At 34.9% G+C, this 16,329-nt stretch overlaps 1 protein-coding gene across 7 annotated transcripts in view; it reads left to right on the forward strand.

Moving 5' to 3' along the window:
• Positions 1-388: 388 nt before the first annotated feature.
• LOC149074142 (uncharacterized) overlaps positions 389-16,329 on the forward strand; it is a 326,315-nt gene continuing 310,374 nt past the window's right edge. For 5 of the 7 annotated variants that reach the window (XM_089246470.1, XM_089246474.1, XM_089246473.1 and 2 more), the window contains exon 1: positions 389-807. The gene's annotated coding sequence lies outside the window, so the exon portion shown is untranslated. The remainder of the gene's footprint in view (positions 808-16,329) is intronic. The other 2 variants (XM_089246475.1, XM_089246472.1) reach the window with 1 other exon arrangement.

The following is a 16,329-nucleotide window of genomic DNA, read 5'->3' on the forward strand; positions in this document are numbered from 1 at the left end:
TGTATATCTCTAATAATGCCAACTCGTCAACCACAGCCTACAGCAGCTGCCTATACAGTCGGCCGTGCGTCTACTCAAGTTATCGCGTTTTCAAAATTACCCATCAACGTTTTTGATTAAAAATAAATTCAAGAAAAAACTCCCACTAAAAAAACGGGGAAAACCGAGACATTTCTGCAAAAAAATCGGGACTGACCCGGGAAATACGGGACATATGGTTACCTCAGGAAATCGCCAAAATTGAGGAAAAATACGGGAATGTCACGATGAATACGAGACGCATGTGGTCAGCGGAATGATAAAAAACACAACTTCACAATCACATGTTACTATAAATACCCGCTGGATGGCGCTCCAATCTCTTGTTTAACACATTTCCTATACTGTTGTATTTCCTCTGTAAAGGTAAGTGCAATAGCTCGAGTAGAAATTCGCTTGAGACACGTCTCGTGAGATGTTATGGTATCGAAAAAAAGAGCATGGTTATTCTTCTCCTTTACGAAATTTATGCACCACTATGCATAAAATTTATTTCATGTTTATGACTACGGTGCTCAGAATTTTTTGAAGTGCTCCTTTCATAGAACTGTGGAAATAAGTGCACATATAATAGGCTCCATTCCCGGCTTTAGTCATTTATATCCTGTGAAATTTTTGAGTGTGGATTTAAATTTATTTAAATTATAAATTACAAGATCAAGAGAACATATACACTCTCTCAAAAATAAGTGCAGCAACTTGGGAAATTGTCTAAAAATAATAGACGAAGTGTAGCATCAACTGCTTATCTGTCAGCTGTTTGTAAAGGTAAGATCATCAAGAAAAATTTACTGAGATACCCCATTGATACTCTTTATTTGTTTATATTCAAATGCACTATAATTGTATTAAATCAAGAAACAGTATATATGGTAAATAATGCTCACTGTAAACATTCCTCGTTATTTACTTGATAGCTAGAAATAATTTGTTATGATCTACTTGAAATGAATGAAATATCTTTTCGGGTATGTTTTACAAATCCCTATATAAGTGCATAAAATACATATATACATTTTGCTTTGCTTAAAATATATTTTCATTCAACCAATCATTATTCGAGAGAAAAGTTTCAGTATACACTACAATCTCTCTTGGCCTGCCTAACTGGGATTGAGAGTCAGCTGTATTAGAGAAAGCCTGCTTTATTGAGAGGGATTCTAGACTTTTTTTTATCACAAAACAGGTGGAGTTTTTTTCCCACCAGCCTTCCTATTTGGCCTATCAGTAAAGAGAAAAAATGTTCACTTGTAGCTAATGATATATTGTATTTTTTTTTTTTTTTGTCAATCATTGACTCCCACCACACTGATTGATACCCTTTTTTTGAAGTAGTCCACCAGCTGGAATTTCTTATAAAATGACCTGGAGAGATTGTTACTAGTTCTATATTGTTTATGTAATAGCTAAAAACCTTGCGCTGTCCACGTTTTCTCCATATACCGACAGCATTAAAGAATTTACTAACTTTTGTAAAGGGATAAACATATCTGAAACGTATTGTTTGGGAACAATGGTAAACATTTCAAAAGTCATTATTCAGGCCCACAAACCATTGTTGCTTGACAATTTTTCCTCAGCACTGACAGTCTTGAAGTAGTCTATCGATAGATGTTCAAGTCAGGTTCTGTTAGGTAGGTTATATCCCCTAAACAGAATGTTTTGCATTGTTCTGCAATGAGCCCTCAGCTGACTGAAAACTTTCGTGGTAAAAACTCCCATAATAGTGTTTTTTACTCTTTAAATTTTTCTTTGAAATTGTTCTGAAGAAACACTGGTCACTCTGCGACGTGTATCACAGTTTTCAGCATATTTTGCTTTGGAGGTGCTATATATGCAAAATTTTATTTTATATGTACAGATTGTATATCAAATCTTTTAGCTGGAGACTAACTTGAACAAATGCACTAATAACTTTCAGTTAAAATCAGATTTTTTTTTCAGAGCAAATAGCAATTTACATGTTAGAAAATTATTGTTCATTGTGTAATAAGATCATAAAAACCAAGCAATATCTGGGTTTCAGATTTGTTCCTTATGATGCTGAAACTTGTTACCTCTATGCAGACAATTGTGCATTGTAATGTTGAACATTTTTCCTTTAGAACAGTATCGATGTAATACCATGATATTTTTTATAAGTAACATTTGCTCACTTTTTTATAAGTAATATATATTTTTTGTAAGATTCTCATGCTACCTTCTACTGAAAAATCTGACTTTAAAAAAATTTCTTTAATTCAGTGTTTCATAACTTTTTTTGGCTGCAAAACATTTCTTTAAGAAATGTCTCTTAAAGACCACTCTCAGTTCCTCAGAAAACAAGCCCTTTGGAGACTCAGCCATTTGATATTAATATGTAAGGCAGGACTTGACAAATTGCTGAAAAATCTTGGCACCAGATAAATTTTTTTTTGGAGCCAAGTAATTTTTTCCATGAGAAACTGGTCTAAAATAATATTTTCTTTCGACTTTTTGAGGGCATGCTGTCCTTCAATATTGATAAATATGCTGATATAAATTCCAAAAATTTTGTTACCCTCAGACTCTAATTTATATACTAGCCACACTTAAAAATTTGTAGGTGCCAATCAGAATGATCTTAAGAGCACTATAGCCTACCGGGCAAAGTGATGTTTTGAGCTCCTTATCTAGCTTGAAGTACAATTCTACTAATTTAAATGCTTACTCTTGAAAATAATTCATACAAAATCTCTTTATCAAGAGGCTGGGTGGGCCCCATGCATGAAGAAAGCTTTGGCAGTAATAACATTTTGTAGGCACCATGGCATCTGTCAAGCCCTATCTTAAGGGAAAAATTCTGGACTGAAAAAAAAATTACTCGATAAGGAGGTTGTGTATTATATGCAATATGGAACACTTAGTTGCAGTTCCCATTTTGTTACATTTTTTGTCAAAGCTGGTAATATTGTAACATTAAAATATAATAAGATGTCTTATGTGAGAGATTAAAATAAGTTAATATTGAAATAAAATGCGTTTTTGAAATAGATGCATTAATTCCATTTTTCAATGTAATGTTCAATATTTGTTTGGCCACTGGCTACTAATTAAATCTGTCACCGAGTTGCTGTGTGAAGATTTATTGATAATCCATTAAAGGTTTATTGATTCATTATATTTCTTGATTCCTTATTGATTGGTTTGGAATTTATTATGACAACCATATTTTTATAGGCTTTTTTTCCAATATTCGTTTTTTATATATATTTATTTTCTCTGATATTCTAGTCACCTTATTGGGCAATTTGTATGTTCTGATTTTGTATTTTATACAATAATGTCACTCATGGTTCCTTGGGGGGGCATTTGAGCTGATGTATATTCATGAATATATAATGCACATGTTTCTCCCTCTTGTCAGAACCACTGATCACATTGCTTGACAATTTCTGCAGAAGTTTTAGAATAAGAATTGTGATGTAACTTATGATATAGTTTGAGGAAATGAAACAAACCGATCCATAAGAGAAGATCTCTGGTATTTTATTCAACTCGAAAGGTATAGATTGTATACTGGAGAAAAGAGCAGGGTGATAAAAAAAAAACCGCTCTTATATAGAGCATTGTGGAATTGATCATAGAAAATGTGACTTTTCTTATGTATGAAAACTGATTTTGAATGGCTAGTAGCAAATGTGGTTTTTTGAAATTTCAATTTGTAGCAATCAATATAAGCATGTGTAGTATTTCACATTTTGCCCAATGAAAAAACATAGTTATCTCTGACTGCTGTTTCTTAGTCAGCCACAAACATGCATCTGTAAAGCTTTTCTACATCATTTGGAGGCTTTTTCCCGTGCACGTGACATTGTTTTAGACATCCACTGATCCAACTAAAGTCAACAGTGAGTGATTGCCAGGGTTTGACAAATCCCAGGCGCCATGGCGACTAGAAAATGGGTATTGACGCCTAGTATTCTCTGCTTGTAATTGCTAGATGCTGCAGTGTATAACATCATTTAGGATAGTTTTTCTTGAGCAGAAACTGTTAGCTAAAAATTTGGCTGATACCTAAATATTTTTTGATTTGTCAAGCTCTGGGGATTAGTCAAAATAATCTTGATGGCTGGCATGCGAACAAGAGATAAGGGGTCGTTCAAGTATTACGTCAGCAGATTTTAGCCATTTTTTACCCCCCCCCCCCTTCTTGTCAGCAGAATTCCGTCAGCTCTGCTCCCTACCTCTTAACGCATATTGCGATCAGAAACGTACGCAGAGGGAGATTTCGTGCTCCTCAGACAATCGAAAATTTATTTTTTTGCTGCAAAAAATATTAAAATTTTTTGGAAGAAAATACCTTTGAATGTTATAATCAATTTCTGTTAATTTCAATGCTATTTGAAGTTAAGCACTCAAAATTCATTGCGTCCCACTCTCTAAGCCATATATGCTAAACCCATTACCGATGCGGCCCGCCACCTCAAACCTAATTTTGCAAAAATGAACTAAGTGGCACAATTCCAACGGCTCGTGGCACATTTTCAGATCACTCAAGTAGTCCCATCGTGGTACATTCACAAATCACCGACCGACCCCCTTTTTTTCGACAATTTCTGTTTCTGTACAGCCCCTTGGTCTATAGTATATGCCCATCCGAATTGCAAGCATAGGTTCATAAGCATGACTTTAAGAATAATCCGGAAAACACTACCAAGGAATGATTCTTAAGGTCACGTGATGGAAAAAATAAAAGAAATCGCTTTCCACTCAGGGAAAGCACGATTTTTTCCTTGGACCGATAACCAATCAAAATTAAGCGTGGTATACACAACTACTATACATTTACTAAATTTTTTTGTTCAACGACGGTGGCAACACAAATTCATTTTTAGTGCACGTGCAGTTTTTGTTTTTTTCACATTTTTTAACGTTAAAAATTGAAAGTGTTAGGGGCTAGATATTTGTTTCCTTTTTTAATGGGTAAGATGGAAAACAGAGGAAGTAAGAGTTATTTTTGTAATTAAATACATATATATCAGTATATGTATATTATTTACGAGGATATTTCAGCATTATAATTAATTTATCCAAGTTATTTAAGCCGTGTTTCAGTTCGTAAAGAACTGCCGAAATCACAGAGATACGGAATAAAAATGTATTTTCTCCCATTGAGTATTTTGGACTTGGGTAATTATTATTTTGCTTCATTTATTTTATGTATATATAATTTTAGGATAATAAATTTACATCGAGTAATATACAGTGAAATCTCGATATAACGATTCTCGGAGGACCAAGAAAAAAAATATCGTTTTATCGAGAGGCAGCCGTTAGAGTACAAGCATTTTTAAAAAAAGACGAAAAAATATAGTAGAGAGATTTGTCGTTATATCGAGTATCGTTGTAGCGAGGTTTCACTGTATACTACGCGGGGTAATGCAGGGTTTTCAAATTTGCTCCCCGGGTAGATACCCATTTTCCCCCCGGGCTGGGTTTTTTTTGGGGGAAAATAGTTTGTTTTCGAAGAAAATGTGTTGCTTTCAGGTTAAAATTTTATTTTAAGGTTAGTTTATGTATTCTAAAAATTGCTGCATAGTGCAGTGTTTAGAATATGTATATTTTAAAGTATTTTTAAAAGATTTTTTTGGGAGCAAAAATGTGATACTGAATTTTCATTCAAAAAATATTTACATGTTTGCATTACATTTTTATAAGATTGTGAATTGTTGGATTATTATTAGAGCCCGGATTATATGCACTTAAAAATGCAGAAATATACACTGAAAAATGCAAAAATATGCACTTAAAATACAAAATGTGCGCTTAAAATGCGAAAATAAGCACTTCAAATGCGAAAATGTGCACTTCAAATACAAAATGTGCACTTCAAATACAAAATGTGCACTTCAAATACAAAATGTGCACTTCAAATACAAAATGTGCACTTAAAATACAAAATGTGCATTAAATACTCCAGAATATGCACTAGAAATCTTGAAAAAGTCAAAAATTTCGAAGTATGTACAAAAAATGAGAAAATATGCATTAAAAAATTTACCATGCGAAAAAAAGCAGATGTGTTTTTAAAATGCATCTTTTCTATTTCGTAGTGCATATGTATTCATTTATAAAAAAATATTCCCTCATATAACACCCGCATATGCAAATAAGTTCTACATATTTTTTATTCAGGCATTTTTTAATTTTTAGTTGTAGTTGCTCAATAACGAAAATACCAGTAACAAAAGAATTTCGACACTATTTCTAAAAAAAAATGAACACTTTAACATCTGTAAAAATAGCCTAACAATAAAACGGCCAATATTCGTAAAATACTTTATAAATATGTATTCACTAAATTTCACCTGCGGGAAAAAAAATCGATGTTATGAAAATATTTATTTGACCAATATTATTTCTAATCAACAATTTATATGAACAACATTTATTTGAAAAATTATAAAAAAAAATTAAGTGAGCTTAAATAAACCTTCAAAAATATGTACTTATACTGAAAATTCTTTAATTTTATGCATTTATATGCATTAATGCTAAAAAAAAAGTCCAAAATATGCAAAAGCATACGCACATAATCCGGGCTCTAATTATTAATCCAACAAATCTAATGCACCCAAAATTCTCAATTTCGACCTCCACTCGGAGTCTCAAGAACCTCATCTCCACCCAAAAGTCCAAGTACCTATTCCACTCTTTACCAAATTACTTAAAAACAAATCCTACCAAATTTTGGAACTTCCTCAGACCTAAATCTGTTGGACCCACTTCTCTCAAAATCTCAAATAAAAAATTCTGCTCATTTTTTTCAGTTTTGATCTCACTCCACCACAATACTCATTCGTTGATTCTGTCCGTAACTCATATCCCGCCCTTTTCACTAAAGAAGGTATTTCGAAGTTACTAAAATAACTGAAACCCCATTCTGTAGGCCTGATGACATTCCAAACTCCATTCTAAAAAAATTGCACGTAAGAAATCTCCGACTATCTTCTAATCTTATTTAATGTCTCACTGAACACCGCCATCCTCCCCACCGATTGGAAAATCAATAAAATTATTCCCATTCACAAAACCGGTCCCCTCTCAATAGACCAATATCTATTAGGCCTACTTCATCCCGTTGTAAGATTTTCGAACATGTTATAGCGAGGGAAAAATCTGCGCTCATTTAGACTCCATTTACTTTTTCTTTCCCAACCAACACGGCTTCAGATGATCCCTTTCTACTGCATCCCAACTGTCCCTTTTCATGCATGACCTTTCCAAAGCCATTGATAACAAGTTACAAACCGATATCATCATCTTGGATTTTTCTAAAGCCTATGATTAAGTTCCATACAATAGACTCCTCCTTAAACTTTCAAATCTTGGTCTTAATGTACAATTGCTCAAATGGTTAGAAGCTTTCCTTAAAAATCGTAAACAATTCGTTCATTTTAAAGATCACGGGTGCAAGCGCCCTTCGTCCATTTTGGAGCAGAAATTTCGAAAATGGAGCAGAACTAAAAACTAACTATATCTGCAGTATCAGATGTAATTTTTCTGTGAAATGCCAAGTTTTGCCAAAAATGGTTGGAACAAATAATTCTAAATAAATTTCATTCACAAATCAAAATCCATTTAAATTTTTTCTGAAGTATCTTTTGTCACTACTAAAACACGCATTACTGAAATGACGAATAAAAATTATTAGACTATCTTCAAATTAAGCACCATGCATACTGAAAATCTAGGCAGCAAGAATTTCTGCTGCTTGAACATCAAAATCTTATTCATCCTGATATAGTAAAAAAGTGTGTGCAGAATATAATAAGGATTTCCGTGAAAAAAAGTTAGCTTCTCACAGAATTTAAAGAAATGATTAAAAGCAAAATGCGAAAAAACGAGAAAAATATAAATACCTCGTTTACTTAATTTCTCAACATAATAACATGTTAATAGATTAAAAATGTGGGGTTTTTTTTTTCTGCTGTTTTCTCAGCCTGAAGCCTGTTACAATATTTTCTATACGAATCACTTTCAGAAGTTCAGCATCTTATTGACAATTTTTTCTGAATTTTTCATGACCTTGAACATAAGAGAGATTTTGTGTCTTATTCCATTAAAGTATTAGACTCGGGTACTCCTCAAGTAGCGGTTCTCTTGCCTTTATTGTTTTCAATATATATAAACAATCTCCCTGAAACCTTCAACTGCACCTCTAGATTTTTTGCTGATGACTGTAATCTACCGCACAATTAATCACAAATCTGATCAAGAAACTCTCCAACGTAATCTTGTTTCCATCTCAGATTGGTGTTCATTTAGGCATATGCCTATCAACCTATCTAAAACAGTTTTCGTGAGAGCTACTCATAAAACTCTTCCCCACGAATTCTCATACTAGATCAATAACCTAACCATATCCCAAGTTTCTCAATTTAAATATCTGGGAGTTGGCTGATCTCTCTCTCCCCCCGTTGGAATAATTATATCGATTATGTCTACCAGAAAATGTCTCAACAAACTTTTTCCTTCGCCGCAACCAAAAACATTCTACTCGTGACGTCCGACTTCTCTGCTACCAAACGTATATTTCTCCCATTCTTATGCAGCTGAGGTCTGGGACCCCCACCCCTCTAATAACATTGACAAACTTGAATCTATCTAAAATAAATCCTCCCGCTTTATTCACGACTGCTGGTCATCTTTTAGTTCAGTTTCCGATCTTAAACTCGAACTTAATCTCCACCCATTCGCTACTCACCGACTTATCTCCCACTTAGCCATGCTTTACAAGATTATTCATGGTCATTTAAATTTCGATACGTCCAGTATTTTGTCTAGGCCTTCCTATGTTTCGAATAGACTTGACCACCCCAAAAAATTAAAACCTATTTTTGCTTCTACAGATTGTTTTAAATTCAGTTTCTTTCCCAATACCATAGGTGAATTGAACAAGCTCCCCTCTACTATTGTTAACTCCCCACGATCTTCGATTTTTTGTCAAATGTTTCAAAGCATGTGTACAAATCTACCGCATCTTTTTGTATGGGCCTTGGGCAAACGATATAGCATAAATAAGTTTTATACAGGTACATCAGACTTTCATAACTGAAATATCAAGAGACAAAAATAACATTATCTCATAACAAAAAGAAAATAACTTTGTGGGATTCTTGAATTGAGCATTGGTAACGAACACCTTCAAGTGAAACAACAAAGTATAGTTTTCTCCAATAATAAGACCTAACCAAAAATAAGCCTTAGCTTGATTTTTCAAGATGCTCATAATATAAGCCCCCCCCCCCGAAAATTAGCCTGTTAAAATTGCCAGCAAGATGAAGGCATTCTGTTGCTGTATATGGCAGGTTGTCTTGTATAAAGTGATATTAATATACAATAATGTTATTGACATTTGTATTTAATGATAATTCACATTATTCTGTAGTTTTAAGTTCCCAAATATGGCTAATTTGGACAAGTGGAAAACACCCCATGGTAATGAATCTTCAGGATGACTGCTATCTTATATCCGTTCTTTTCGTTCATGTTTTGCCAAGCTTGCCATAACCTTCTCTTGCTGAATAATTAAAAAGTCAAAGATGCCCTTGAAATGTGCGCTTTTTAGCTACTAAGAAAATAAAAAAAAAACGTGTATGAATCGGAATGGGATCGGACGCGTTATTTTTTTTTCTTCATTTCAAAAAGTGAAAAAAAAGTACGACCAATATATACGAGGGTAAGGAGAAAAAATGGTGTTTTAACATTTTTTTTCGACAATTTTTATATCTGTATAGCCCCTTGGTCTATAATATATGTTCATGCTTATTCTCACCCCATCCGAATTGCAAGCATAGGTTCATAAGCATGACTTTAAGAATAATCCGGAAAGCACTACCAAGGAATGATTCTTAAGGTCACGTGATGGAAAAAATAAAAGAAATCGCTTTCCACTCAGGGAAAGCACGATTTTTTCCTTGGACCGATAACCAATCAAAATTAAGCGTGGTATACACAACTACTATACATTTACTAAATTTTTTTGTTCAACGACGGTGGCAACACAAATTCATTTTTAGTGCACGTGCAGTTTTTGTTTTTTTCACATTTTTTAACGTTAAAAATTGAAAGTGTTAGGGGCTAGATATTTGTTTCCTTTTTTAATGGGTAAGATGGAAAACCGAGGGAGTAAGAGTTATTTTTGTAATTAAATACATATATATCGGTATATGTATATTATTTACGAGGATATTTCAGCATTATAATTAATTTATCCAAGTTCTTTAAGCCGTGTTTCAGTTCGTAAAGAACTGCCGAAATCACAGAGATACGGAATAAAAATGTATTTTCTCCCATTGAGTATTTTGGACTTGAAAAATTATTTTTGGACTAATGGACTTATAAAACGTGTGTGGGGGCGGCTGGCTGATACACACAAACGTCGTCCCCCGCAGCAAGCGCATCGTGACCCACACACCTGGAATGCCACTTCCGGGAATGTTGGGACGTTTAATAAAAAAATAGCGTTACGGGGGGGGGGGGGGGGGAGATTCGAACCATGAACTTTTCGGTTGCCTTGGATTGTACACGTCGTTGTCGTAACAACTGCTCAACAGTTGCTGCTTGCGACTAATTAAATGTATCAGTTCTTGAATATCTATTTGTTTCTAATGCGCACGTACTCTCTGATTCGACACCTAAATTAACCACTAGCGCTAGACGTCAGTTTCTATCGGATATCCTTTTATAAGTATGGGGGAATACCGATAGTACCAAAATTTCCCTTTTATCCTTATATTGTCATAATCGGTTCGGATACGGATCGCATTCCGTAGTACTAGATAGTACTTGCGCTTGTCCAGCACTAGTAATATCCATATGGGTTCAAATAAAATTATGCTTTCATACTTACGTTCACCATCCATCATCGAGGAGAAAGCAGGATATTGGGGTCTTAAATACAGGATATCACTAAATTTTGCCAAAAATTGTAATTCATTGCTTTAAATGAAATTTGCTAATTGTTAAAATTACTGAAGGCGTGGAAATAAAAAAAACTGCTGCAAATCGCAGTAAACAATCACATATGAAAAAAATATTAAAATGATCTGATGACCATATATCTCATTGAGAAAAATAAAATTCGGTCAACTGGTATCTTAAATAATAATCCGTAAAAAAAAAAAAATATATACGGGACATCGCAAATTGTTATCAAAAACCTTGTCAGTAGTAGGCATGATCACCGATCGTATTTAAAACTCCAAAAATATTGAGGACAAAACGTTAACACCTGACAAATATGAGAGATGAATATAATTTATGATTTTTGCCATAATTATAAATATATATACCACAATATAATTTATATTATGAAAACGCTGTGTATTCACGACTTTAGTAAATATTACAAATTCAAATATATATTGTTGAAAAAATGGGACAACTGGAATGTCCCGTAATACGGAACACGATTGGTCCGTCAAATCGGTTGACATTTTACCGGTCCTTGTTTTCAGAAAGGTTAAGAAACACTGATCTAGGTAATCATTGATACTTGAAATGAAACCCTTATTGTGCATAACATTAGACTATATCTAGCAATCAAAATACTAAATTGTAGACCTAAAATGTCCTTTAAAATGCTGATTATATATAATGCTTGAGAAACTCGTGACTTATTCTTAGTGCAAAGATAAGCATGACTAAGTTTGACTCTGGTATGTATCGACTCTCATTTATAATGCAATGGTTTTCCAATTGACGCCGTATCTAAACATGCAAAACAATGCTTTGAGCATTAAGTCCTGCCAGCTCTGCTTTGAAAATACTCCTTAAAACGTTGGATTTATACATACGCTGGGGATAAATATCTGGTAGATCAGAAAATTTAAAATATCAAAATTGAGATATTTTATACTCGCGGTAATTATACGGTAATTCAAAATATAAAACACTTTAATCTACATAAAATAAGTTGTTTATTATTCAACATATCTATCAGATTAAAATAAAGTATTTGACAACATTGACACTAAGTTTTTTGACTGTTTTAATACTGTGTTAGTTTCTGAGGTCAAAAACCTGACCCTGATCTCCTATCACATATTTTGAGTAAACAGCTCTATTTCGCTTAGTAGGCTATATTGAACACCGATAACCAGTAGTTTGGATGAAATGGACCATATAAAATTATGTATATATTACCTGTTCTAGACTCTTTGTGTGTTAAAAAATTCAAAATTGCTAATTCTAATTAAAATTTTGTTTTAATTATTGTAATAAATTGGTATTTAAAAATAAAACGCAATATGCAAAAAAAAAAATTTTCATATTATATATCAATTGTGTTCAAAATATTACCCAAAGGCATTCATTTAGGTTTTTGACAGTTAAAACCAGTTTTTGACGTTAAAAATCCAACCCTTATACACACACACACACATACATGCCATATAGCAGTTTTTCTCAAAGTGCTTGTCGCGGTGACCTGGAGATACTGATTTGTGTGCCTGTTCATGCTTTGAAGGGGTCCTCGTATAAAGAAAATATCTACTAAAGTATTTTGGGGGAGCCGCATACGAACCACATCAATTAGGTAAGGGAGCTGCGGGTGACAAAAGGTTTGAGAGCCACTGCCATATGATGACGTTATTTCCTTTGATTCAAATTTGTAATAGAGTTGTTCAATTTTCCCATATTTTCCTATCGTACACAGATTCCTAAAAAAATTGTGCCGAGAGATCAGTCGGATGTGCCGCAAAATCTTTTATTTTGAATGTTGAGACTACAGTCGACTCGCAGAGATTACCGCGAATAAACCAAACTTTATGTCGTTCCGCTCATGCTAGAAGCACGAATGTGCAATGTCCTTGGAAAGAAAAGAACGTGAGAAATGGCATTTGAACGTTTACTCTACCCATGTTACTTTATGAAAGTTGTTTTCCTAAAATGTTTCGGGTGCGACAGTGGTTAAATTTGAAACAGCAATTTTTTTTTTTGGGAAATGCATTTTCATCTCTTGCCGTTTTCTTTATATTTCTGCAAAAATATTGGTGTAGGTCGGCAATGCTTCCTCTGCCAATTCTTTCACACACTAAGAACTTGGGTACGTGTCATGAAAATGCCCCATTTCCGATTTGCATACGTATTTTTCCGTTACGAAGGTTCAATGTAGCAAGTCTTCCACTTCATTTGATGTCGCCTTAGCCTCATTAACACTCAGCCCAATTAGGCTGTCTTTTAATAATGTATCAAAACTGCTTTCAGTACTAAAATCATGATTATACAATGTATCCGAAGACATTTGGGTAAAAATATGATAAATCTTTTCTTTTCATATCTTGTCTCAAAGCCAGAGGCTTGTTTCTCTTCATAAGGTGGTGGAAAAAAAGTTTCAGGACAACCGAAAAACCGCAATTTCTGAAAAACTTGTGCTTGTTGGATGCACGAAAATTTTAGAGTGATAACTAAAAGTGAAACAACATTTTCCACTGAAAGTAATTGTGATAGGTGCTGCCCTTTTTCAGAAAAAAATTATTGAAGTTATAGTATATAAAAGTCAAAACCTGGAAAAAGATACAAGGCACGCGTGTTTTCTGATGTCGAAGGAAGAAATTTGCATTTTTCTCATGTTGGCGTAACAGTCGAGCGTGTTTTGATCAGTAATGCTCTGTGAAATCAAATTTTTTTTTCTGAAAGGGCGAAGAGGCCAAATAAAAAATTTATTCAATATTGGAGGGCAAAAAGCTTGCTTTTTCAGAGACATGATGCTTTGTCATAAAATTCCGAACATTATACCTAAAATGACCGATAGCAGTCATTTTGACTGCTACGTCTTTTTAGTGCAATATATTTAATCGCACTAAATTTTTATAATAAAAATCAAGCATTATCGCGCATGGTTAATTTTGAAGAAATTTACCTTTTCTTAAGCATACAGGGTGTCCATAAAATGACTTTCCAACTATAAATATGAAAATTTGGAGGACAACTGTAGACAAGATTTACCATGAAAAAATATCATAGCATTTATATCACATCGTACATCGCTCCATTTTGTGATATAAACCTTTTATATGTATATCACGGTCTTTTTTATTCACTTTATTTAGTAGTTCGCGCACAATATACATATACTACTATGCCTGCCACCTTGAATTTGCAATATCGAGAAAAAACTAGGGCACTATTAAAATTTCATACCAAATTAACTTAAAGAACATACTATCACATTACGTATGTATATACACTGCTGGCCACCGTAAATGCAACACCCTGAAGGAAGCATGCAAATAATATGAAATTTACAACATGCATTAGCGGAGGTGAGATATGCAAATGATTAGAATTTCAGCGCAGACGCACATCACGCGCGCCTGTGGCGCCACTTCAAAGCGCTATTTAAGGCTTGGAGATTTCGACGATTTGAAGTACGGCAATTGTGTTTTTCTTGTGGTTTTTTAAAAAAAAACGATCAATTATGCCTCGTAGAAAACAGCGATCATCTTTTGATCAAGTATCCGAGTTCGACAGAGGAAGGATAGTGGCCTACCGAGATTGTGGATTATCTTTCAGGGAAATCGGTAGTCGTGTTGGACGAAACCAAACAACTGTAATGCGGATATGTGATCGTTGGATGCAGGAGGGTACGACGGACCGACGTGTTCGATCGCATCCACCTCAGTGCACCACTTCACGTGATGACAGGCGTATTGTGCATATGGCAGTGACGGATCGCTCAGCCACATCACGAACCATAGCACAGCACATTCAGTCTGTACCGCATCATCCAGTGTCTGCGCGTACCATTCGACGCCGTTTACAGCAGAGTGGTCTGTCCGCAAGACGTCCATTGTGTCGTCTACCCTTGACGCAGAACCACAGATGTCTCCGCCGCCAATGGTGCGATGAAAGAAGGATGTGGACGGCACAATGGAATGAAATTGTCTTTACTGATGAGTCACGCTTCTGTATGCAACACCACGATGGTCGGATTTGAGTCTGGAGACACCGTGGAGAGAGGATGCTGAACAGCTGCGTTATGCACCGCCACACTGGTCCTGCACCGGGTATTATGGTATGGGGCGGTATTGGATATCACTCTCGCACTCCTCTAGTATGCATTGCCGGTACTTTAAAAAGCCAGCGCTACATCTCCGAGATGTTGGAGCCAGTTGTCCTTCCTTACCTTCAGGGCTTGCCCACAGCCATATTTCAACAGGATAATGCGCGACCACACGTGGCACGCATTGTCCAAAGGTTCTTCGTCAATCGCCAGATTGAATTGCTTCCCTGGCCAGCTCGCTCTCCGGATCTTTCGCCGATAGGAAACATGTGGTCCATGTGGAACATGTGGTTGCTCAACGATTGACCCAGATTACATCCCCAGCTGCCACACCAGATCAACTTTGGCAACGCGTGGAAGCTGCTTGGTCTGCTGTACCCCAAGAACACATCCAAAGTCTCTTTGAATCAATGCCGAGGCGTGTGGCAGCGGTGATCTCCAACAATGGCGGCTACTCTGGCTACTGATTTTGGCAGGAACCACACTTCACAGAAGTCTATAAATTTAATCATTTGATGCTTGATCAACATGTTATCTACAAAATATATATTGTTGCGATATCTCTTGTCTTTCTTGGTGTTGCAATTTGGGTGGCCAGCAGTGTATATAATATATATATATATTTTTTTTTTTGTCTTTTTCATCAGTACTATCTGATTCAGACCATTCCGAAATCATTACTTTCTCTTTCGGGTAAATATAGCAGAAAATAATGATTTTCGTTGTCTAAGTTTGCGTCGTGTGTGTCTCAGCCTCAGATTTATGTCTGAAATATCATTTATTACTGACAAAATATCGTTGTTATAATGCACCCGTCTGTTAAGAGCCGTTTCTGCACACTCTGAATGAACCCGTTTTTTAGGGAGCTTTCAAAGCAGATGGTGGCATGAAGAGTTATGAAATGTCAAACAAAAACTGAGCTTTGCCAGGTGAACGATCAGAAAAAAAGATTCCTCAACATTTGATAACAGACTATAGCTAAATAATATAGTGTTTTGATTGTGGATACATACTGTCCCTGTCAATAGACATTTTAGACTGTCCAGTAACAGGATGCAAAACAAATAAAATTATTTAATTTATTACTTCTTATTGATATTTTACTCCTGAATATATGTTGTGTTGTGTGTGCCATCAGGAAAAGCAAAAGTGTACATCAGTGCATACCACAAAAAAACATACAATTTACACATAGGAGTCAAAATGACTGCTCTTGGCCCCGTTCTAGGTATAAACGTCGATATCTCCGAACGAAACCT

The sequence above is a fragment of the Pholcus phalangioides genome, unplaced genomic scaffold (assembly GCF_987345545.1).
Source record: "Pholcus phalangioides strain wild (caught in Gottingen) unplaced genomic scaffold, Ppha-v1.0 ptg000017l_1, whole genome shotgun sequence".
Lineage (NCBI taxonomy): Eukaryota > Metazoa > Arthropoda > Arachnida > Araneae > Pholcidae > Pholcus > Pholcus phalangioides.